This window comes from Palaemon carinicauda, chromosome 21 (assembly GCF_036898095.1).
Source record: "Palaemon carinicauda isolate YSFRI2023 chromosome 21, ASM3689809v2, whole genome shotgun sequence".
In the NCBI taxonomy this organism is placed as follows: domain Eukaryota; kingdom Metazoa; phylum Arthropoda; class Malacostraca; order Decapoda; family Palaemonidae; genus Palaemon; species Palaemon carinicauda.
The window spans coordinates 94,561,888-94,586,887 of record NC_090745.1 but is presented as its reverse complement, the minus strand read 5'-3'; the positions used below and the strand labels follow the sequence as shown (position 1 = coordinate 94,586,887).

The 25,000-nt window shown below is 34.3% G+C and overlaps 1 long non-coding RNA gene across 1 annotated transcript in view; it reads left to right on the top strand.

Moving 5' to 3' along the window:
• The window catches only part of LOC137614710 (uncharacterized), a 631,198-nt gene that overhangs the window by 321,930 nt on the left and 284,268 nt on the right, over positions 1–25,000 (top strand). The window contains exon 5 of the long non-coding RNA XR_011039131.1: positions 3,703–3,744. This is a non-coding gene — a long non-coding RNA (uncharacterized lncRNA). The remainder of the gene's footprint in view (positions 1–3,702; positions 3,745–25,000) is intronic.

Genomic DNA, 25,000 nt, shown 5'->3' with positions numbered 1-25,000 from the left:
GTATGTATGTATGTATGTATGTGAGTGTTTGTATGTATGTATTAATGAAAAAATTACCTTCGTTATTTTAAGAAAATGGTTTTGAAAAAAAAAAATTTGGTAGCAAATCTCAATACCTTCATTAAACACATGTTTACGTCATGCAATTACCAAAATATCCACAAAAAAGAAGAGTTTTAGAGTATACATTTCATGCAATTACCAAAATATCCATAAAAAAGAAGAGTTCTAGAGTATACATTTCAGAACATGTTTCTATATTTGGAGTACGGTTTAAAAAGATGAAGAAGGATCGAGTCATGTAAAATAGTTTTCACTTAATTTTCCTCTTTGATTATTTTCATATCAATGACTTGGCATAACTAAATTTACGTGAAATATATTGCGTGTTAAAAGCAAATACTTATCAGTACGAAAGTTTTTGTTCTGAATTTTTTGTTGGTAAAAGCGCCATTTATACTGAATTATATTAACTTTTAAGATTCCAATGAGCAATGAAGATTTGTTAAATATATAGATATACTGCATTATTTGATGTTAATTGCATATAGACATATTCCATGGATAACATCTATTTTCCGTAAGTAAACAGAGTAGATATTTCAGTAAATTAATTTATGATTTATAAACTAAAAATACCAGATCCGAGAAGCTGCTAGTTATTTTTTCAACTTAATTGTCCCAAAGCAATTCTTTCTGCTTTTTATAAGTAACCATGCTTAGTGATATGGAAGGAAGGGAATTCTTCATGTCAGACTATGACCCCCTTTTTTATACCGTTTTTATTTTTTCTGGTTTAAGTTGTATGTTTGATAGCAGTACCTTCCTATCTTCACTATGTTTTATGACTGGCCTCACAAAATACAAGAACTTCCTAGTGGCACTAGGTGTAAGATTCAAGTATCAATAGTTTTAGTTACAAAACGAGCCCCTAATATTAGAGGCAAATACTTTGCAGTACTTACATGCAACGTTACGAAATTGTGTGTATCGTTTTTAGGAAAAAAAAAAGGATGGGCAAAATTTTACTTTTCAATTTGCCTTCATGATTTAGGAACAATTTGAAAAAGAGATGGCGCTGCAAATTGTTTAGAAAAGTACTGGCGCCACAGACAAATAAGTGTAATTTTAATTAATGTTCTTGGCCTCTCGTGGATTAATCTAACACCTAGAATAATCCAAAAGAGCTATCTCGTATAGGGATACTACTCCAGTATAATTAAACTTATAATTATAAAATGTTTTATTAATTTCTTTAAAATTTGATTCCTTTCGACACAATCAAGTCTTCATAATTTTCTGGTATATCCACTTTGCTTTAAAAGCGTCGTAAAGCAAAGGTAAAACTCATGCAAGATGATGTTTCACGTTCATATTAATCAATGATTCGCTTTATATGGTGTACCACGTTTTAATTCCCGTGATGGATGGTATTTTCATATACTAGCTGAGTATCAAAGCAGTCTGAGGTAAATGTGTGTTATATGTTCATAGTTTCTTAAAGGATAAAAAAGTAAAAGAATAGAAATGACATATATGTGAAAAAATGTTGCTTAGGAAATATGTCATGAATCGAGTGTGGAATGATTGATAGCAGATGATGTGATAAGTATTCTGACAGTTTGCAGATGATAAGGTACTTATTGCAAATAGTGAGGAACGCTTGCTGAAACTAGTGAAGGAGTTCCAAGGTGTTTGTAATAGAAAAAGGTTGAGAGTAAATGTGAGCAAGGGTAAACCATGAGGGGGACCAGGAAGACGGCGTAATTGATACTATTGTGAATGGTGGGTAAAGGGTTACCATTGATTCATGAAAGTGATTTTGAGAAAATGTACCAAATAGTGGTAGGATATTATAAAATAGGACTTGAGTCTCATATTAGGTGAAGTAAGGAAGGTACTAGGGTATGTTTAAATGATTAGGAACTAGTTTGAATTGTTAATGAAAACCACGTTGTGATTGTTAAGCCAACTCTCATTTATGAAAGTGAAGTCTAAATTTCTTATGTAAATGAGAGGAGAAAATGTTAATACTATTGAGATGAATTGTCTTCATCTCAAGTGAAGGGGTAGGAAATGTTGAGGTGCATAGAAGTGGCAAAAGGTAAAGTGTCTGTAAAAGGATGTATCAGGGTTTTTTGAAGTTGTTTAGCCTTGATGGAATAATGAACAATAGTTTGGTAGCAACGAGTACACAATTTGGTGGTGTAAGAAGGATTAGAGAAAGATTAGAAAATAATAGAAGGGTAGTAATATGGAAGAGGTACTAGAAAAGACTAGAAAAGGAGGACTTTAATTTACTGGAAACACAGAAGTGAGTTTACTGTTCAGGTTATTGGTGAATGGCGTTCGTTACATTGCTGATAACCTTTTTTGATGGTTTATGGGTCAACTTGAGGTGAGGAAATATTTCACACTATATATATCCAGTATTAAGTGGTGAAATTATCAATGCTGCCGAGTGTCCCTGTTTTATTTTAGAGCCACCCCTTGTTCTGGGAAGATTACTTATGACTAGACACGGCAACACGTTTGCTACGACATTGGCTTCCGATCAACCAAGACCCACGAAGAGTCTAAAGGACTTGCTAAGATTCTTAGTGGGTCCTGGATCAACACATGTTAGCAACAAATATGCTGCCAGGACTAGGTTCGGTAATCGCTAAAAATTATTTGACGCTGTAAGAATCCCGAACGTCCATGAGACAAGGTGTCAGGGTGTGGGGCTGGCAGTCCCATCCCGATAATATTTGCTTAAAAACTGGAATGGTACTATTTGCTGCCACCCGCTGTAATTTTGAATTTTGTTATGTATACACATGCCAGCTATGATAGATTCATAAACATAGAAATTTGTAAGAGAAATTATTGTTATTATCTTTTATTTTTGTAAAATTATTTCCATCATTGTTTATTGATGCATCATATTTCTTAGAGACAATTTATTATATCTTTCAAATTAATTTGTCATTCAATAACAATTTTATCTTATTACATATCTTTTCTTCACTAAGAATCTTCCATCATATTATCTCTTCGTCCATTCACATCACGTATTTATTGATATCGTTCTGTTTATTCCTCACCGCACACTCCTCTCGCTTCAAATCCTATTCATCCTCTCATTTCATTCCTATTATCCATTCATTCCGTTGAAGACGAGCTAGGATGAATGCCCGACTGATGGGCGAATTTCCTCATATCCTTACGAGCGTCCCAAATGAGAACGTCTGATAATATGTATTTCACCTTTGACATATTTATGGCCGTTGTAGCTGCAACACTGTCGGCCAACATGCACAGCAATTTCGGAGAACGTCATGTCCTGTTGAGGTACCGTTTCCCTCCCCCCCCCTCTTATCCTGCTCTACTCTGACCCCCCATCTTTAATACTCTCAGAGAATGGATTCCCCCCCCCCTCTCTCTCTCTCTCTCTCTCTCTCTCTCTCTCTCTCTCTCTCTCTCTCTCTCTCTCTCTCTCTCTCTCTCTCTCTGATAGATTTGTTTAATTCATTAATATCGTTATTATTACTTTTAAAAGCTATTTTCAATTGATATTATTTTCAGATGTGTAAAAAGAAGGTTAAGTATGTTATTATTATTATTGTTATTATTATTATTTTTGTTGTTGTTGTAATTATTTATTTTTTAGGATTTGAGGATGATTCAGGTATGTTTTCAATGGTTTTCTTTTTATTACAGGTCGTATTCCCGTAAGAACCAAATTGGAAATGTTTCTGTTTTGTGAGTATGAAATTCTTAATCGCACAAACTTGTAAGATTGCATATCCAATTCTTTTTATTTTGTATGATTTCATTCATCTACATTTATACCCCATATATAGCCTAGGTGGTTGTTTATTGGGAATATATATATATATATATATATATATATATATATATATATACAATATATATATATATATATGTATATATATATATATACAGTGTATATATATATATATATATATATATATATATATATATATATATATATATATATATATATATATATATATATATACGGTATATATATATACGTATGTATATATATGTGTGTGTACAGTATATTTATATATATTTATATTAATGTATATATATATATATATATATATATATATATATATATATATATAATATATATATATATATATATATATATATATATATATATATATATATATGTATCTGTGTGTATGTGCATGTATGTAATACACACTTAAACATGTTTATTTACTTATCCATTCAATACAATTTAGTATCATCTCGTGTTAGCGAATGAGCATAAATTATTTTGTCAATTACCGCATTGATTTTATTAGTTATGGCAAGCAGCATAATAATTTAAGGGCGTACCATTATTAATATTAAGAGGCCCTAAAGTGTACGCTTTGAACCCCCTTGCTTTTATTTATTCAGAAATTATTCTCATAAACAAAGGTGGTAAAGTGTGGATATATCGTAGAATTACCTCTTTGATATAAAGTGGCTCATAAAACCCATTCGGGTATAATGCCACAGTAAGATTTTCCCCCTTATGTGCTTTCAAGTCACCAGCGTTTGCTAGAACGCATGCTTAATCAAACCCGGGGGCGTTTATATGCATCCAAGCCACTAATCCTACAATGTAACTGGTCGATGGAAATGCCCATTCATTCCCGTTTCAGGTCGTTCCTTATAATTCGTGCCGGCGAGCAATGCTCGCCAGAAGGCACTAAGAGCGATCACCTCTTGGCCTCCTTGAGCCAATTTCGACCAACCCTCCTCGCGTCGCCTAGCCTTGTCTTGTCCCCTGTTGGTGAATTTCGTCCCTCTTGAGTTAGTCTGACTATTACTAATCGTGGGGAAGTGTGACAGCCGTAATGCTTGTTTTGCTCGTTAGGAATCATTTCATAGGAAGATTTTCCTCGCTTGCGACGCCCTTATTCTTAGCCACAATCGTTTCCTCTCTCGCATTTTGGACATCATCCGTTCTTTGTTTTTCTTGGTTAAATCTAAAGCCATTAATTGCAATTTCGCGCCCTCCTGCTTCCCGTTGGCATTTAATTTTATCGTCGCTAATGCCAATAGGTATGATATGTAATTCATATCGCGGACGCAATTGAATATGCAATTACTCAGGTCCCAATAATACCGTGATCCGTAGTATCGTTGTGTTAATGGATCCATACCACAATTGATGCATCCCATATATAATTGATTTTTGTTGCGTATCCTGGGTTTATTTTTATAGTAGATTTTTCTTACCCTTCTATTAGTGTATCTCAATGTAGCTATTCGTTAGCCAGATGTAATTGAATGTTTTTAATTTTTTTCCTGTTATTGGTTTCTCTAATTGTGTTATTGATATCCTGAGCTCATTAGACATAGCCCTCACTATAATTTTTAATGCCAATTAATTATTAATCAATCAATCTAAAATCATTGTACTTTAAATGTCATAATCTTGTACTTCTCCGTTTTTCTCTTAATATATAATGTCATGTATATTCTGAATAAATGATGTGCTCTTCACTATTAGGATATTGCTTTATGAAAAACTGAACAAATAAAAATTTCGAATTAGATAGATGTGAAGTAAATCAATATAGAAAACAATGCAAATTAACAAGCTGCATACAAAACTAAGATGTATAAAAAATAATGTGAAAATATTAATTGTGAAAATCTTTAGTTTTGAGCAAATAAGAAAAGAAAATTGTTATTGGATAATCGATTCCCCCCCCCCTCTCTCTCTCTCTCTCTCTCTCTCTCTCTCTCTCTCTCTCTCTCTCTCTCTCTCTCTCTCTCTCTCTCTCGTTGTTATCGTCATCCATATAAGTGCCCCGGAAATTAATGGAGCGATCTCAATTTGCCAGACGAAATTAGGCTGAATTTTTATTCCTCAGAGCAGTCAGCTAACTGCTAAGCACCTCGTTAAGCCGGGCTTTTTTATACAATTAGCGAGACGTAATACGGCAGTTAATTAGGCGAATGAGAACTCTTATGCCTGAAATATCGATAATTGCAGCCGTGGTGAAACATGAGGTGCGAAAGAGGACTCTTAACAACTGAAACGTATTGCATGATAGGCTGGAATTTAGATGGCACTTCATGGTAATGTCCCTCTGCATTCCGGTTCAAGAGACAATATTTTGAAGAAGGGGGCGAGTCCTCTTTACAGCTTAAGTTTCTAACCCCCTTCCCCTTTTTTTTTTGTAGGGGTTGGCAGGTTGTCATAGAGGTCTTATGATTACAGTAAATTTTTAAAATTATGCTTTCTTGGAAGTGAGAATTAATATATTATTGATCATCAAAGTTCACACTCAGACAGGAGTCAATGACCTTCGATGTCAGGATACCAGAGAACTTCAAATTAATCAGTCAATCATACTCAGACAAAGAGACTTTATATCTGAGGTAATTTATAAGAAAGATTTCACATTTTCTGATATACTACCAAAATAAAAAGTTAACACTATAGGCCCGGCCCGTCACAGACCTTCGCAACAACAAAGGTGTAAATTAAAATATCAAAGAATCTCCTTGATTGCGTGTCTAGTGATGACATGCTAGACTTTTCCTTATGTTCTAAATATTGAGAAACAATAGAGGCTTCAAAATTTCAAAGCTGACTTATCCGATGCTGACGTCTTATTCGTAATAAGCTTTTTCACGATAGGAACCAGATAGAAATAGATTCTGTAAGAAGCCAAAATTTGTTATTTCATCAGTATATAAGGGAAATATGACAACATTATTTATATAGATACTTTTCTATCTATTTCGATGCCCAATCTGTTTGTTTTATTGATAGATAGACATTTATGTTAGTAGATAGCTTATTATTATTATTATTATTATTATTATTATCCAAGCTACAATCTTAATTGAAATAGCACAATGCTACAAGTACAGAGGCTCCTAAAGGAAAACAGCCCAGCGAGGAAAGGAAATAGAGAAGTAACGAATAAACTATAAATGAGAAATAAGAAATATAAAACATATTAATATCAATAACAACGTTTAATAAATAATTCATATATAAACTATGAATTGAAACTTATGCATCAACCTGTTCTACAGAAAATCATTTGCAACAAGTTTCAATTTCAGAAGCTTCTCCGATTCAAGTACCAGATTGGGGAGATCATTCCCCAATATGGTCTCAGCTGGAATTAAACTTATTCTTGACATCTACATCATAAGTAATTTATGTTAGAATTGATTGCATATCTATTATTACGAAATGGATATGTTTATATATGTATGTATATATATATATATATATATATATATATATATATATATATATATATATATATATATATATATATGTGTGTGTGTGTGTATGTGTGTGTGTGTGTGTGTGTATGTGTGCGTGTGTGTGAGTGTGTATATAAATGTGTGTATGTATGTGTTACATCACAAATATACATTAATGTAGAATTCACTTTACCAAGCGTAAAAATTCCAGAAGGAGTTATATGTAGGTGCGTCTACCATCGCCAACATTCGAACCAGGCCAGGGTAGATGCACATGTGTATATATGAATCTCTTTAGGGGCAAGTTATTCCCGTGATCAAATAGATTCGATGTAAAGGGATATTTTTGGCTTAATATTAGAGCCAATAACAGTCGTGTTTCACAAAGTGAAAAAATTAAAAAAATTAATGTATAATATATATATATATATAATATATATATATATATATATATATATATGCATCTATATACATATATATATATACATACACACACACACACACATATATATTATATATATATATATATATATATATATATATATATATATATATATATATAAAACCTTCATCTGCTACATGAACCCTGTTCCTATCCTTCCACCTCATTCCGCCGCCAACAAAAAACGTAGAATAACTTTTCCCGATGTCTGATGGCAGATTTCTTTCATTTTAGAAGACTTTAACTTACAAATCCTATTATGATAGTCAAGCATACTTGGTGTTCTTTAGATATTGATCCGACCGTGACTTCATACTTGTATTTATTTGTTAGTTTTCACTGAGAAATTTAGCTTTAAAGCAAATTGTGTTATGATTTCCATAGGGTGTTTTAATTTGTAGCACAAGTCATTTTCTAATTTGACGCCTATAATTGGACGTTTGTCCCATCCCCTCTTTTATGAAGCATGTGTTTAGTCTGCCGAGCAGAAGATTCATGTTATGGGCTTTCATGGAAATGAGCGAGGTGACCCAAACTCAACCTCAGTCTGGGCCACAACGAATTGACTCATGACAGCACCACCAACCCTTCCAAGGCCGTTTATTTCGATATTTTAATATGACACCTCTTACGTTTTATCAAGGCTGTGCCCCATATCGCTCTCTGCACAAGATGTCTCTAAGGGTTACATTTGCAGCCATCAATCCTCAGTAACCGTTTTTGAAACGATTCTGTGAACTCTAATGGCGCGTGGATCGTTTGCCAATGGGCTTCATGCGTCCAAAAACTTCTGAATCGTCTGGCTTTCGCAGTGCAAAACCATTAGGGTGAGAAGTTTCGTACCACTAGTGTCGATATATCGCTCGTTCGCCTTCTCTCTCTTAGTGTCATTTGTGGCAAACATCATCATCGTCATATGAGTAATGAGTAGTTGTTTTGAATCTTATTACGCAAAAGTTAATGGCGCTGCCTTCGTCAGTAGCGTCCTTATAAATGCGTTAGCTGAGAGAGAGAGAGAGAGAGAGAGAGAGAGAGAGAGAGAGAGAGAGAGAGAGAGAGAGAGAGAGAGAGAGAGAGAGAGAGAAAAAAAAAATTTATATTAAATGCGTAAAAGAAGAAAATTCGAATCTAAGTCTTCACACTCATAAATCATACCTAGTTCAAAAGTCCCCCGTCTGTAAACAACACGCACGTTGTCTATCTATTGCTCAAGTCATGTGTTAAGGGTCCCAAGATGATGAAGCACACTAATAATAAAACTATACTCAATTTTTTTAATGAGGCGCATTTGCCCTGACTCGCAGCGGTGCCCCTTTAGCTCGAAAATGTTTCCTGCTATCTGACTGGTTAGAATCATGTTGTCCAACCAATCGGCGATCAGGAAATTTTTTCGAGCGAAAAGGGCACCCCTGTGAGTCGGTGCAAATATGCCTCACTAAAAAGAATTGACTATAGCTGAGATTGCTTTTAAATTTTTTTATTATTAATTGTTTCTGATTTCAATTAATGTTTTTTTTTTTTTTTTTTTTGCTTTTACTAATGCTTATATATTCTTGTATGCATTCCTAGAATACAATTTTTTAAAGTAATCCTTTATTATAGAACTCTCATTAATTTTAAATGTTCTCCCTCTGAATTTGAAAAATGTGGCCACCGAGCAATTCTAAGTCATCTTTTATTTCTTATATTCTTCGTTTTGCTTCAACAAATTAATTAAGAAATTCTTAGTTTTTCTTAGCATCTACTGTCGATTTTTTCTTTTATCATCTTCCCTAAACTAACTTTAGTCTTTAAAGGATTTTCACCTTTATACACATATTTAAGTACTGAAGGACAGTTCACAATTTTGGTTTTCGGATTAACATTAAACGGAGGCAAAGAAAACTCACTGGAAAAGCTCTTATTTGTTATTTTCTGTTTATTTAAAGGTATAATTTATGTCCAGACGGAAGAAACCGAAAAACTTCAAACTGTCAATACTGCACGGGAAAAAGTAATGGCATAATCCACACTAAATAAATCACACTTGTCGCCTGAATGACGAAAAAAAAGGTATTAAGGAAGCCATATGATATGGACTACTATATTTATATGAAAATATGTAAATACATATATATATATATATATTATATATATATATATATATATATATATATATATATATATATATGTGTGTGTGTGTGTGTATGAATGTATGTATGTATGTATAAAGATATATATACATATATTTATATTGTATGACCAATATCTAGGGAGAGTTTAAATAGCCCAAGTCAGTTACAAAAAATTTTCCCATTGAATGTAAAGGAATAGTAATGCTATCTTTATAACAGCTATAGAAAATATGCGATAATGATATTTATCTTTTGACTTTCGACGCAAGGTAATAAAATAAAATGAAAAAAGGAAAATGGAAATTAAAAGAAAATGAAGAATGAACATTAATAATCGAAAGCCACTTCATTATGGCCAACGTGAATTGTTGGGAACGAAAGGCCATGATATCACCCCGGCCACACTTTCGTGTCTCGGCCCCATCCATTTGGCATTACACTCCGCCCCATAAACCTTTCATTTTATTCATCCTCGGACGCAAAGCAGTAGTCCCTGGATTTTTACCAGCGCGCTTGGGCGTGCGCATTGCCCTTACTCATCCCCATTCATCAAAGCCACTTAAATCACGCACTGTAGGTTGTCATCACCCACCAATTCACCGGCCAAATATTCATTTTTTCTTTTTTTTTTTTATTATCGGCCATTTTCCCGAGACATAAACAACTGTAGTGTTCCCTTGTATCACAGTTTGGGAACCATGGCTCTCGTCCTCTTCTTTTTCCAATTCTATTTTTACCTGAAATCTAATCATCATATTTCTTAGTTTTTGCACTAATCCCGTATGTCAATTTTATACGCTTATTGAGACCCCGCCTTCAACACATTTTATGTCACGCACTTGGCAATCTTTCCATGGTCATTGGTTTGAGGTTTCAGGTACCTATAATTCAACGCTTTTTCTTCTTTCACGTTTCAGTTGCTGGAAGGTTTCTATGTAATCTACTCGAAATGACAGTAAAACTTAGTAAAATGTGACCATGATTATGAATGGAATGTTATTCCTGGAAAGAATATTTGATAACTTGTATATTAGTAGTGCGTCTGTGTGTTCTTATTTCTTTACATTGTGTATGTACTGTATATGAACATACATATGTATGTATATTGGCCCCGGAAAGAGGTCTGGGATTATATGTCTTATGTTTAATTTAACAAGATGGATAGATTGCATTATCAATTGGTTTAATTAAAAATATTGCAGTAACAGCACGAAATGTCATGCCCTCCTTTAGAATAGATATACGTATGTCCTGCGACCAGGTAATGAATATTTCTCTTTTATAGCAATGTTAGAGTTTTATACTTAAATTTATAGTTGATTTTGAAGGCTACATACATAAGAAAGCATCGAATTTCATTTTGAGCATATTCTTAGTTTATCTTCAATAAAATGGGTCTTGTGATCAGACAATGAAAAATAAAATTTTTCTTTCAACTGCAAATGAGAAATGATTTCTAAAAGTATAATTTTCGCGAGAGAGGACGAGGGAAGAGTGTCCTTCAAAATGGCTAGTCATGGGTGGTTTTGCAAAAGAAAGAAGAGAAGAAGTAAAAACCTGTGGCGGATCTGCTCATGCAAAACCCCCGGGTCAGTTCTTTGCAGTAAGGAAACACAAGGTACATATTTTGTCGTCACGCGACAATTGTATTGATGACACATGAGAGAGAGAGAGAGAGAGAGAGAGAGAGAGAGAGAGAGAGAGAGAGAGAGAGAGAGAGAGAGAGAGAGAGAGAGGACTTTATAATCATATTTTGATTTACAATTCAGGAATCTATTTTTCAAAAACCAGCTTGTCATTGACTCTGCTATGAAATTTAATGTAAACATTGTGATAGAGAGGAGTTTATAATTATATTTTGATAAACAATTCAGTAATCCATTTTTCAAAAACCAGCTCGTCATTGACTATGTGATAGAATTTAATGAAAATATTATAAAGGAAACAGCAAAAGTAAAAATTGGCACGAGAGATCGCATACGTAATGAAGAATCCAGCCAAGACACCATTGTCTGGTAGAGATGGAGCACACCCGTAAGTTTTGGATGTCATTATTCATAGGATTCCCTGACGCGGTCCTATATAGTTATGGGTCGGTTGCACGTACCCCAAGCGAGCAAGGGATTGGCCGAGACGGAAGACTTTAATTACCTCCCTGTCTGACATGGAGGATTTTCTAAAATCCCCATGTTTTACTTACATTATTGATTTTCTATTTGTTCGTATTATTATTATTGTATTTAGACATTTAGGCCATCTATTTTTTTTGTCATTATGGCCAATATTTAATGTATGTTTTCCCTTCATTAATTCTACTTTCGTCCCCTTGTTCTTTTCCTCCATAATGAGACTTATTTATTGCCTCAGTCTCCAGCGGAGTGCATGTATCTCCCTTGTTTGTTATGATAGGTGGGTGGGTATTCGGACGGGTGGGGAGGGACTCCCCTTGTCGCACGCGCACATGTATACACGCACTTACACACATACACAGTGACTTCCCCTCCCAAGCACCCTGCTCGCCATCATCGTGCCCCTCACCAAGACACCATCACAACCGCCGACCATCTCCTTTGGTCGCTAAAGAGCAAAACCTTGATCCCGGGGATGATGATCATTCCGTGACGCAATGTCCGAGCGTCAAATGGATTCATTCACATCCTGTTAATCCAAATAAGTCGTCGAGTAATACCTCTGGGCCATCAACATGATCCTTGGCTTCTCTTCTTACTTATGGTCAGCTACTAACCTCGGCTCAGGTAGAGGAATTAATTAAATAATTACGGCCTGGCGAATGTAAAAGATTGTGTGTGTGGTCATCTAGAAAGCTGAAGATATTGCCCGAGACTTGGAAGTGGATGGGGGAGGGGGGGGGAGGTGAGGAGGAGGAGAAGCAGACTGTCGAATTATTGTTATGGTTTACCATGTTGCAGTTGCTTTTGCTGATTCTGCTGTCGATCCAGTTGCTATTGTGTGGCTTGAGGAGGGTTGGAAGAGGTGGCTGGGAATAAAATAGTGGTGGGGCTACAGTGAAGATTGAGTTATGAGCTGGGGTGGAGTTTTGGGGCAAGGGTGTCGAAAGGAACCGATGCATCAGGAAAGAACAACACGGATAGGAGTTGGAGGGAGGGTAGGGGCAATGGGTAGGTAGGGAGGCCATGGTGGTAGGGACAACAGCAGCAGTCATATAGTAGTAGCAGCAGTTCATTGTGGTACGTTGGTATCTTCATCATCTCCCTTTTTGGCTGGGTCCTGAAAGAGAAAAGGAACGGCGTTTGGCTCGCACTGAAGATCCAGGAAGTTGTGAGGACAAATAATGAAAGGAGAAGTAGCCTGATGGACGTCTACAGGAAACAGGAGGCCGACATACAGCGACAGAAAAGTGGGGAGGAAGTCTGTGCCATTGAGGAAGCTTTGGAGGTAAAGGAAAGGAATACAAGAATTATGGAGACCTCTCAGTAAAGGCAATAATGGAGTAGGAAAAGACTAGGGAATTTTCCCATTAATGTATTTCAAATTAATTTATAGGGTGGTTAATCACGATGATGTAGATAGGTAATTTGACGGAAAGTATGGTATAAAGAACAAGCTAAAATGAATGATACTAGACCCACGAATGCAAATAAATTTTGCCAGAAATATATTAGAGAAAGACTCTCTCTCTCTCTCTCTCTCTCTCTCTCTCTCTCTCTCTCTCTCTCTCTCTCTCTCTCTCTCTCTCTCTCCTCCAGAATTTTCTTGGGTGAAATTCGTAAAATAATAGTGATATTTGTGTAACCTCCGGTGATATTCTTACGACATTACAAGTCATAAATATTTAGAAAAATCGAATTTTATATTTGTTTAATTCAATGATACGTTGAAAAAATTACTTATAACGAATTAAACAAATAATAAATATTATTTTTATTCACTGGAGTCTCGGCATAATACAATTAATAGAAAAATATAATTATAATGAATGGTACGCAAGTAATTGATTAAGTGGATATAACAGCAAGGTCATTGCTTTTAATTTGATCCCGACATCATTGTTTTCTTTGACACGCTTCTTCATTTTTTCCCTTTCAAATTCGTTCCTCAAAGTATCGCGACAATCACGTTCCTGTCAATTTGCCGAACCGAGATTGTACGCCGATGAGGTCTCCCTCCTCTTTCTCCCTTTTGGTGAATAGGAAAGAAAGGCCAATTTGAATTCAGCCCTTATATGTGATAGCCCCGGATGTGTGTCACGGACAAGGAAAATAACCCCCAAAACGTAGTGGTGTCCCGTATAACGTTGAGTGGGCCACGGGTGGTTGGAGGAAGAGGAGCAGGAGGATGAAAGACACATGGAAGAAACGTGATGATTGTCCTCCAGAGATCCAGCAAGTGAGGGTCGAGGTTCCTTCACTGCGTCGGTCGGGAGATGCAACGAGTCGAGTGGGGTGGTTTAGGTCGTCCTTTAGGAAATTCCAGGCAGAGGGCACAGCATGTGAAAGAATGATTCACTTCAGGGGAACCAGTGATATCTTTTCCTCGATGTAGCAAAGGGAAATAGAAGTAAATATTACTGCATCTTTCATTTTTAACTAAAACGTTATCTGTTCACGACGTGATGCTTAAAGCACCTTTATGAGTAAACAATTTTGTGTCATTTTAATATCGGTTATTTCAGTTGTGTTATCGGTATTTTACACTAATATAACTGAAGCTGATAGAAATAACCCCTTTCAATATCGCGTTTCAATACAAAACTTGTTTGAGTTATAAAAGAAAAACTGACCACCAGTCAAGTTTTTGAAACTGCATCTGTGAATATATGTAAATATCTATCGATCTATCTATCTATCTATCCATCTATCTCCATTTATGTATATATATATATATATATATATATATATATATATATATATATATATATATATATATATATATATTATGTATGTATTTATGTATGTATATATGTATATTTGTGTACATATAATATAAATTATGTGTATAGCCTTAGAAACTGTTCCGTTCAAGACATCCATAAGCATATTCATGGTGGCTTCTATTCTAAATGTAGGCTACATTACCACATGTTATCTACATTAATTGGAATGGAAGAAATAAAATCTATGTTTTTTGTTTCGTAGTGGGATATTGAAAAAACAAGAAAAAAAATAGGAAAGGAATTTTTTGGCAATAGTGCGCTTTCCACACGGAAGTCATTTATAGTTTCAGGGTATCCTTGTGTTTTCATTAATTCAATAGAGTCGACTACAGACTTCTTGGAAAATGTGAAATTCAATTGCATATATCCAGCAATGAAATGGGTAATTTTATTTACTTTATCGTATCATAGAAGCGGAATAATATTGATTAATATGAAATAATGGTTGACAAATAATAATTAGAACTATCACTTATATTGTATCTTAAGTCGATTTCTCTTTTTATGATGTTTCGTATTAACTTGATTTTTCGGAAATGGATGGTTAGCTGTCTGGTGTTTCCCTTGTCATAGGTAAATGTTTTTCAATAATTACAATTTTAGCTGTGTTATTGAAAAATGATAACCTTTGCACTTTTAAAACCCATTTTCTCTGAAAGAGAAGTAACTTTTTTAACCCTTTTTTTTTGCCATTTTTGCTCAGTAATAAAGATAGGGTTTGAAAACCGTATTGCATGTGAATGGCTTATTGTAATTGGTGCTCTCTCTCTCTCTCTCTCTCTCTCTCTCTCTCTCTCTCTCTCTCTCTCTCTCTCTCTCTCTCTCTCTCTCTCTCCGTTTTCTCTTATAAAGGTTTTCGCTACATTCTTTTTTTCCCTTTTACCATCCCCTAATGGAATTAGAGCGTGGGGTGGGGGCTGGACTTTCATGATGCTTTTTTCAACCCCTATTTTTGGGAGTGGGGGGGGGGGGGGGGTTATTCTCTACGTTATTACCATGTTCGATATTGTACATATCATCCTTTGATGCCATTCCCTTTGTATATCATTGCGATGTCCGTCACATTAATAAAATCTCAATTTTCCCATTTATCTGCCGTATTTAATACTTTTCAGTAACTCTTTATGGTATAAATTGCTAATCTTATGATTTTGATTACTCTGTCGTGTAGCACAGTTCCTTTACACTAAATTATCTTACAATCTTTAACGTTTTTCCATTGATTTTGTTTCCCATCAATTTCCTTTGGCTTTTGATCCTGTTTTCTTGTATTTTCTCTTGGTTTTCGGTTAGAATTTAATTTACTATCTTTTAAGTTTGTAACTTTTCCTTGGATCTTTAGTATCTCTTAAGCTAGTTTTAATCTACTTTTATCTGTTTTTTGATCCGACAGTGATCCAGATTCTCTCTCTCTCTCTCTCTCTCTCTCTCTCTCTCTCTCTCTCTCTCTCTCTCTCTCTCTCTCTCTCTTTGTTTCCAATCTCTTTGGTTACCTGTTTTCTTTTATTCCTTTCTTCATTGTCTTGTTTTGTATCCTTTCTTTACTTATCTCATCTGTATCCCTCATTTCTTTGTTTTCATTTCCAGCGTTTATCCCTTCAACTCTCTCTCTCTCTCTCTCTCTCTCTCTCTCTCTCTCTTCTCTCTCTCTCTCTCTCTCTCTCCTATCAGTATCGAGTTGTACCGTCCCCTCTCCACGACGTGCATCACACGTGCTCCGTTGCGTGCTCGAATTCAGTAAACCCCGTTTATGGAGCTTTTTTTCCCCAATATCTTATATTATTCATTTTGGCTTAGAGGTGATTGAGCACATGTCTCGAATCACGAACATGGTAATCTCCTGAGCTATATACCATTGCTTGGGCAATTTTTTTTCTTCTTCTCTATTAGCTTATCTTCTACATAGCAACCAGCTTTCAAATTATCTGAGAACTTTTACTTAGGTTGTATTAACAGTAGGCTTGTCTCTCGTGAGCCATTATCAGCTCTAGCTTTGCAGTGTGTTGATTTGAAGGTGTGGTTGCTCACGGATATCCATGATAGAAAGTCTTAAATGGCTTTGCCTCAAATGAACATTTATGCCTAGAGAAATTTGCTTTATTGGAAACTAATGTTCCCATGTTAAAAATTGTAAAGTTTGATTGTATTTGCAGTAAAACGAGTACATTTTGTATATTAGATGTATTACTTGTTCAAGTTGAGGCTTCTGAATGCTAATAGATAGAGGCTATAAGTTAGAAATGAAACTATAAGAGAGATTACTTGAGTACCATATGTGGATGAGATCATAATGAGGGGTAGATGGAGATGGTTTGGGCATGCTCTTCGCGCTCCCCAAGAGTTCACCAAACGTTCAGCTGGGCTCTACAAAGCACTAGAAGAGTCGGAAGACCCAGGCCTACATGGCTAAGGACTATGAAGTGTGAAATAGGAGAGGATGAATGGAGAAGTATTGAATTAAAAGCTCAGGATAGAGACGACTGGCGAAATCTAACCGTGGCCCTTTGCGTGAATAGGCGTAGGAGATGATGATAAGTTAGGAAATGTTAGAACTTATCTTATTTCTAACCCTATTTTATAAATGAGAATCACAAATCGATGAGCATTATTTTTAAATCTATAAGGATCATAAATAATATCCATGCCATCACAAATGATTGAATTTGGGATGGTATTAAAATATGTACCGCGGCACATAAAAAGATCTTGTGTAATTTTAGTAAACATGGCTTAGAATTTTTTACATAACTTTTTATTTTGGTCTTTTATTTTACTTAGTATTTTTTCATTAATACTGTACTTGAATAAATTACTTGTATACTCATGTGAAATCATACCTGAATTGGTTTCTTAACATGGATACTATGTATACACGAATCGTACAAATAGATGAGCGAATAGAGTATTTTCTTTATTCCGCCATAATTATTTTAAACATTACGTCATATGAAATATAATTTAATGATTTTTCCATGATAGGAATTTTTATACATTATATATTGATTAGATTAACATCCAGCATACACAAGAACCACTAATGTACATAGAATAATAGAAGTGAAAGAGAAAAAAAAATGGAATGGTATCGATCTGACTGCAAGCTGTAAAATTTTGTACAGCATTTTTAGTTTCTACTCATCTTTAATTGTCAATTCGCCTTATTTTTATTGTTCATTTCTTTTAACTATCATGCAGTAATATGTGAACTTTCATTTTTAAAACGACTGCAATATCAGTATCCTAGTTGGAAAATTAACCGTGTACGGATCCATCAAAGAAAAATATCTTTACGCACAAACCCGGGCACCAAAAGATGGCTGCTCATTAACGTGTGGTTAAGTAACTCTGCGAACGTTTCCATAATATTTATTATTACATATCGAATCTTATCTATTAGAATGATGGAATTATTAGTAGGCTATCTGTTAAATTCGTTCTCCTCGAAAATCATTTCGTTTGAAAGAAAGCTTTAGTAATGCAGTTGTATTTCATAAATTATTAACCGTATGGGGTGTTAATTATACATCCCATAACTTGATAACTGAAAATGGACGAAAATATATTTATATACGGAAATATATTTGCGTAGTGTATTTAGAGAACAAATTACACTGTGCAGCTACTAAGACTATCCAAGAGGTTAAGTAATTTCACTCATACAAAATCGAGACGACCATTAGAGCTTCTGACCTAGTCGGAGAAAGAAAGAGAATCCTCTTTTATGTTATTTTCTCCTTTTTTCTCTACAAGGTCATTTCTGGTTCTCATTTGAATGCTCAATTTACAGCAAATTTTACCATTGTTGTCTCAGAAAACAAATTGATAAAATGCAAATAGGAGTTTTACTTGTCGGAGAAAGCGAATCTCCAAGTCCTTGTGTAAGATAGTAATGCAATTTTGCCATCTTTGTGCCAAACTCAGCAAGCATTCTTGCCATATATAGAAATGAGAGTTTTTCTGGGTGGTGGGTAGGGAGGGGGGAAGGGAGTGCAGGGATTAGGAGGGTCAGGAAGGGGTTGGTGGAGGGGGAGGGATCCGAGACTGAGAAGGAATTTTTTCCCTCTTTTTTACCTAGTTGTTACTATAATGGCCGGCCACGAGTCTTCAACCCTAATGTTCTTTTATGGAAAGAAACGTAATAATGCCTTTGTAGTTTTTAAGTTTTAGTGGCGGGTATGAAAATGAAGGCAATCGTTTGGAGGCATCTGGTGGCGGTGATTCTTTGGGGGAAATTAAGAGAGTAAATTTCCAGTCTAACGTTTGTTGCAAGTGGACAGGCGAAGAAGCAGTTCTCACGCTGCAAATTTGCATACCATTCTTTTTCGGTTTCTCTCTCTCTCTCTCTCTCTCTCTCTCTCTCTCTCTCTCTCTCTCTCTCTCTCTCTCTCTCTCTCTCTCTCTCTCTCTCTCTGTTTACCTTATCCGCTATTCTTTCTCAATTTCTACTTCGTATTTTCTTTATATATTCTTTGTTAATTCGTCCCAGCTTTTTTATTTCTTTCGCTTTTATTTTCCCGTTTTATTAAATTTTTATCCAATTATTTGTACTCACTTTCCCCTCTTCGGGTTTGCCTTTTATTCCTTCTCATTTCCCTTTTACCTCAATTTAAACTTTTTTCTTTTTGTTAGGTTTATTTACTTTCTGTAGCATTTTCTTGCTTATTTTTTCCTCAACTAATTTTTATTTTTGTTCCTATAAATGATATTTTTTTTCATTCTTTTGTCAGTTTCATAGATTTTTCTTCTCTGGCCTTTGTTTCGTCTTATTTTTAATTGAGTTCATTTTTTTTGTTGCTTTTCATATTTGAACAAATGAGAGATATTTGTCCATCTGCTGTATATTATATTTACATATTATTTATTTTGCCCAAAAAAATAAAATATTTAGTTCCATAAAGAATATAGCATCTTTCTTTATTGCTTAATAATCTTCAGTTTAATTCTGATTTCTTTTCAATTGTTGTAAATGCACTTTTATATATTATTGACACGATTTAATTTTAATACTTTTTTATGCCTTTAAAATATTTGCATTCCTTGGCTCATAAAGATGCCTGAATCACGATTTATTATTATTATTTTTTTATAAAGCAAATCCACAAATCATGATCAGTTCACGGTCAAATAAGAGCATGACATTTTCATCCCCGATTTATTGATCCGTTTTATTTTTATTGCATCCTCGTAAATATTTTCCACCAGTGTCAACTTGAGATGTTGAAATCAGCCAATAATAACACGGATAAGTAGTAGTCTTGTAATACATTACTCACGTTTGGTAGGTCTTGGATTGCCCCCACCCTACGTCCACTACTATTCCACCCAGCTATAAAGGGGAGTGAAGCGTGTCGATTTCTAATCAATGAAACTGTTTTAATAAAATATCAATTCTGGGGCAGATTACGACCAAATTACTGTTATTTAGAAAACGAATGAATCACTCAAACAAATCATCCAATATGTTGGAATGAGTTCTCAAACATTAAACTTTTCCATAATTTGCTTAGTAAGAACTATATCTATCTACACTTAAAAATTGGCTGTAAAGATAACGGTAAAAATCCTGGAATAAATGTTGCTAGACATTTGCCGTTTTAAAAACGGATATATTGATGTAAATGGGTGATATTACGGTCACTAACCCGTAAAATATAATAGCAAAGTATGGTAAAATTACGGTCGCCTATATTTTACTGAAATACTGCTGAAAGCTATATTTTTTACGGAAAATTTCCCATTAAAATTACGGTTTTTTTTTTTAACAGTGTACTTTTTCTTCAGTTACATTACAAGATTCAATTAACCTCCATCTATAAATGCTCGTTCTTCTTAATTTGTCAATGGTTTAATTCATCTTTCATTCTCAGCTCGATATAAAGTTCATTTCCTCCGCTATATGGATATTTATTTCACGAGTTTTTCAACATATATTTTTCCGAGGTTCTCGTCCATAAGATTTCACAAACCATTTGATTTCCCTTGTGCCCCCAGTTCCAAATTTTGTCTTCGCTCTTAATATATATCAATTTATGATATTTTCCTTTTATCGGCATCCTCTACTTTCACGGGGTTCACAGTCCTTTCCTCTGCATCCCATTTTACTTTTTTTTTTTTTTTTACATCGTCATATTTGTTTATCCATTACAGTTTTGTTATTTTCACTTTAAACATACTATCAAGCTTTTACCTTTTTGATTTTGTTTATTGATTAAGTTTTGCCTTCCTTTTATTATCACTTATTTTTTTGTGAAAGTGCGATGGTTTATTTTCTTACTTTAGTTATATGTACCATTTAGTAATCATATTTTTCCATGTAGAATTCTTTTCGTTTTATACAATATTATATATCTTGCAGTCATATTTATGCCATTTTCCTTTTGCTGTCAGATCTGTGCTAATTCCCTTTTGCAGTCAGATCTATGCCATTTTCCTTTAGCAATCAGAACTATCCCATTTTCCTTTTTCAGTCAGATCTATTTATGCCAATTTCCTTTTTTAGTTAGATCTATTTATGTCAATTTCCTTCTCTTTTTTTTTCTTTTGCCCCCTTTCACTTCTCTTATTCTACTTTTGTACGTATATTAGTCACTCTTGTGTATGTTGGATGCGTACGTAAATTGTCTTATTTTTTATTGTTTTCTCTGCCAGCATTTTGAAATTTTTTACGCTAGTGCTTTTGTCTATGCGTTATTCAAATACTTCTTCTTTCACTTGGCCTAATTGATATCCTATACGTTTGTACACTGTTTTCATATTTTTGGCTAATGACATTTTTTAGCAACATTCTAATAGACTTGTGTTTCTCCAAATATTGCTAAAGTTTTTACTAAGTAATGTATGAAAATTTTTTCAAGTTTTGTTCAGAGTTTTCTTCGATTGATCCGTGACTTTGGCAACTTATCCAAGCATTTAGAACGTCCTTTCGAAAAAGTCTTACTCTTGTTCTTTACTGTTGCTCTATTTCTTTCAGATCCCTTTCATCTCAATTTTCTCTCTCTCTCTCTCTCTCTCTCTCCTCTCTCTCTCTCTCTCTCTCTCTCTCTCTCTCTCTCTCTCTCTCTCTCTCTCTCTCTCTCTATATATATATATATATATATATATATATATATATATATATATATATGTATATATAGAGTGTGTGTGTATGTATGTATATATATATATAATATATATACTCATACATATATGGATATACATATTTATATGTATATTTATATGTGTGTATGTCTGGTTATACATAAGCACACGCGTATGTGTTAAAAAAAAAAGAGATTAGTTCTCTCTCAGTTTCATTTTATTTTGTGTGGCTTTTATACGTTACTGAATCCTCGTTAACCTCATTTCTCTTCATGTTTCCTTTATTTATCTCTAAATTTCCTTTTAGGCTGATGTTCCCTTTGCTCTGTTTGTCCACTCGTTGTTTCGTTATGGCCTCGTTTAATTCCATTTTGTTTCGTTGCGGTCGACTTGACCGCCCCCACTCCTGCCACCGCCATTCATGTACAATAAAGGGATATCTTCAAATATTGACTCTCTCTCTCTCTCTCTCTCTCTCTCTCTCTCTCTCTCTCTCTCTCTCTCTCTCTCTCTCTCAGCGTCATGATACACTTTTTTATATTTGTAATACTAAATTGATATTTGTACATCCGTACGTTTGTTACTCGAAGTGAAAATAATTTTGTGGTCCCCCACAACAAATTTCAAATGGTTTTTGCTTCTGGTTTAAAAAAAAAAATCATATTATTGTTCTCTATAAAACTACTTTTATGCTCCAAAGTACCTGTGCTAATCATTAGAAAAGTTTTACAGAAATTGCACCATAAACTACAGTATAAATCACCTCGTATGTTATTAACATTAGTTGAATCAGAAATTGCATATTAAGCCTGAAAATTACTTTTACAGTCTCCCTCGAAAACTAACTGCCGAAACGTAAAAAAAGAAAAATACTGTTTGACCCCATGAAAATTGTGGAATGCATCATTAGATCCTTGAATAATTATCCATACCCTTATGAATTATATTCGTAATTTTTCTCAGAAAACTAATGTACAAAAACTTTGATAATTATTACCTACAAATTTTATCTTGATTAATTCTGGATAGTTTACCACGAGGTTAGTAGAAAGCTGCAAAGATTAGAAAGCGCTTATGGTGGCTGTACGTGCTTGCATAATGGTTACGGTAATGAAAGCACACATAAAGAGATAAAGAGAAAGAAAGAGAGTGAGAGACAGAGAGAAAAGCCAGCGTACCCAGCTTCTATCGATTAAGCAATAAGGGGCTAGACCTGCGTCCAGCGCCTTGGTGGGAGGGGAGAGGTTGCATGGTGGGTGGGAGTGAGTGAATCCCGCGGATTCATAATGGCCTCAGGTATGAATATGTTTGTGTCACCAGGTATTGACATGGAGGGCAACCCGCCCCCACGAATATGGCGCGTGGTAATTGCCCCCCCCCCCCCCCCCCCTTTCCTCTCCCCTCTTCACCCTCCCTTGCACGAGCTCAACCTTGTCTTACCCAATCGCCTTCCTCTTCATTGATCGTATTGCGACTTTTCTTTTCTCTTCCTTTTATCTTTTTCCTTTCATTGCACTTACCCTTCCTCCATTGTTATTGTAAGATGCTTCTTGCTAATTCTGTTAACTCTTTTGGTTTCTACCGCTATATAAGAGCGGTTGCAAGCAGAGCTACGCCGTAACTGTGTTCAATGGCTAGTGTGGAATTGTTAAATGTTTTTGGCCCTCTTGATGGCATTGTGGACGATTTAGTGTGAGAGTTTTAGAAATGAGACGTGTAAGGATAAATCGGATAATGGTTAAACTATGTAAATTATAACGGATAATACAACCTATGTGGGGATATTTTTTTTTTTTTTGACAACCTCTCTACTTGCACCTTTCGTCTTTTCTTTCTGTTATTATTATTTTTATGTTTATATTCATTTTTCCACTCATATTGATATTGTTCTTATTGTTGCTATTGTCGTTATTGTTATAAACCATTGTAACGAAGTCATTGTTGTTATGTTTTTCTTAATATTATAAACCATCATAACAGCTTGAAAGGGTCCTCTAGGAATTATCATTTCCAATTGTGAATTGTGAATGTGATAACTATTACTTAAGAGGCAGCAGTGGACCCAAGCCCTTTATCACTACCAATGTTGCAGTATAGAGCCGAATCATTGTAATTGGTACTGAACTCGCTGAAAGAGCAAGTCTCTGTTCTGGGAAAAGACCAACTTTATCTAACTACGAGTAATAACCGTATTGTACCTACAGGTTAAGAAAAATTTACCTGATTTACTTGACATTTTCTCTTTTCTTACTGAGCAAGTTTGCTTTGTCTTAAATAATAATATCACAAAAAAAATTGTTAACAAGTTTAATAGGTTTTACTGGAATAGATAAAGGAGCATTGTAATAAGTTTTGTTGGGGACGCATTAGCATGCTAATACATCGCATTTGATGTATCTATATGTCAATAAACTTTTTTGAATTTGAATTTGAATTTGAATTTTCTCTTTTCGCTTCCCTAATACATCCGTGAATCGTCCTCTTTAATTTTTCCATATGTTTAGAAAATAGAATAAATATGACTGCCATGGCTGTAATTATTTATTCTAACAACCTTATTTTAATTATTGCTTATTCTAAACTCTCTTATTTTTACGAAAATGTTGATCTTTTTCATTTGGTTTAGTACCTTTTGCTCAGTCTCAACAGGATGCCAGAGAACTTCAAATCATTCATTCATTCATTCAGTCTTAAGTCAAAATGGCCAGATGCAAACATTTATTATTCTACTTTCATTCGCAGACCATCTGCCCAATCCCTGAAAAACGTTCACTTTAACCTAGTTTTTATTTCTTTTAATTTAGCAATTTATTTATAAATAAATATATATATATATATATATATATATACATATATATATGTATATATATATATGTATATATATATATATATATATGTATATATATATATATATGTATATATATATATATATATATATGTATATATATATATATGTGTGTGTTTGTGTGTATTTATATGTGTATATATATGTATATAATTTATGTTCTTCATGGATAAGATTTTTTTTTTCATTTATGTATATACTTAAGATATTTAGGGACAAGGGCTCTGGCCCAAAAGCCCCTTTTCAAGACCTGCTGATGTTAATACCCATTTACAACTAGTTTCATTAGCAAAGATCGAAAAAATTGAACTTGGTGTTCTCTCTCTCTCTCTCTCTCTCTCTCTCTCTCTCTCTCTCTCTCT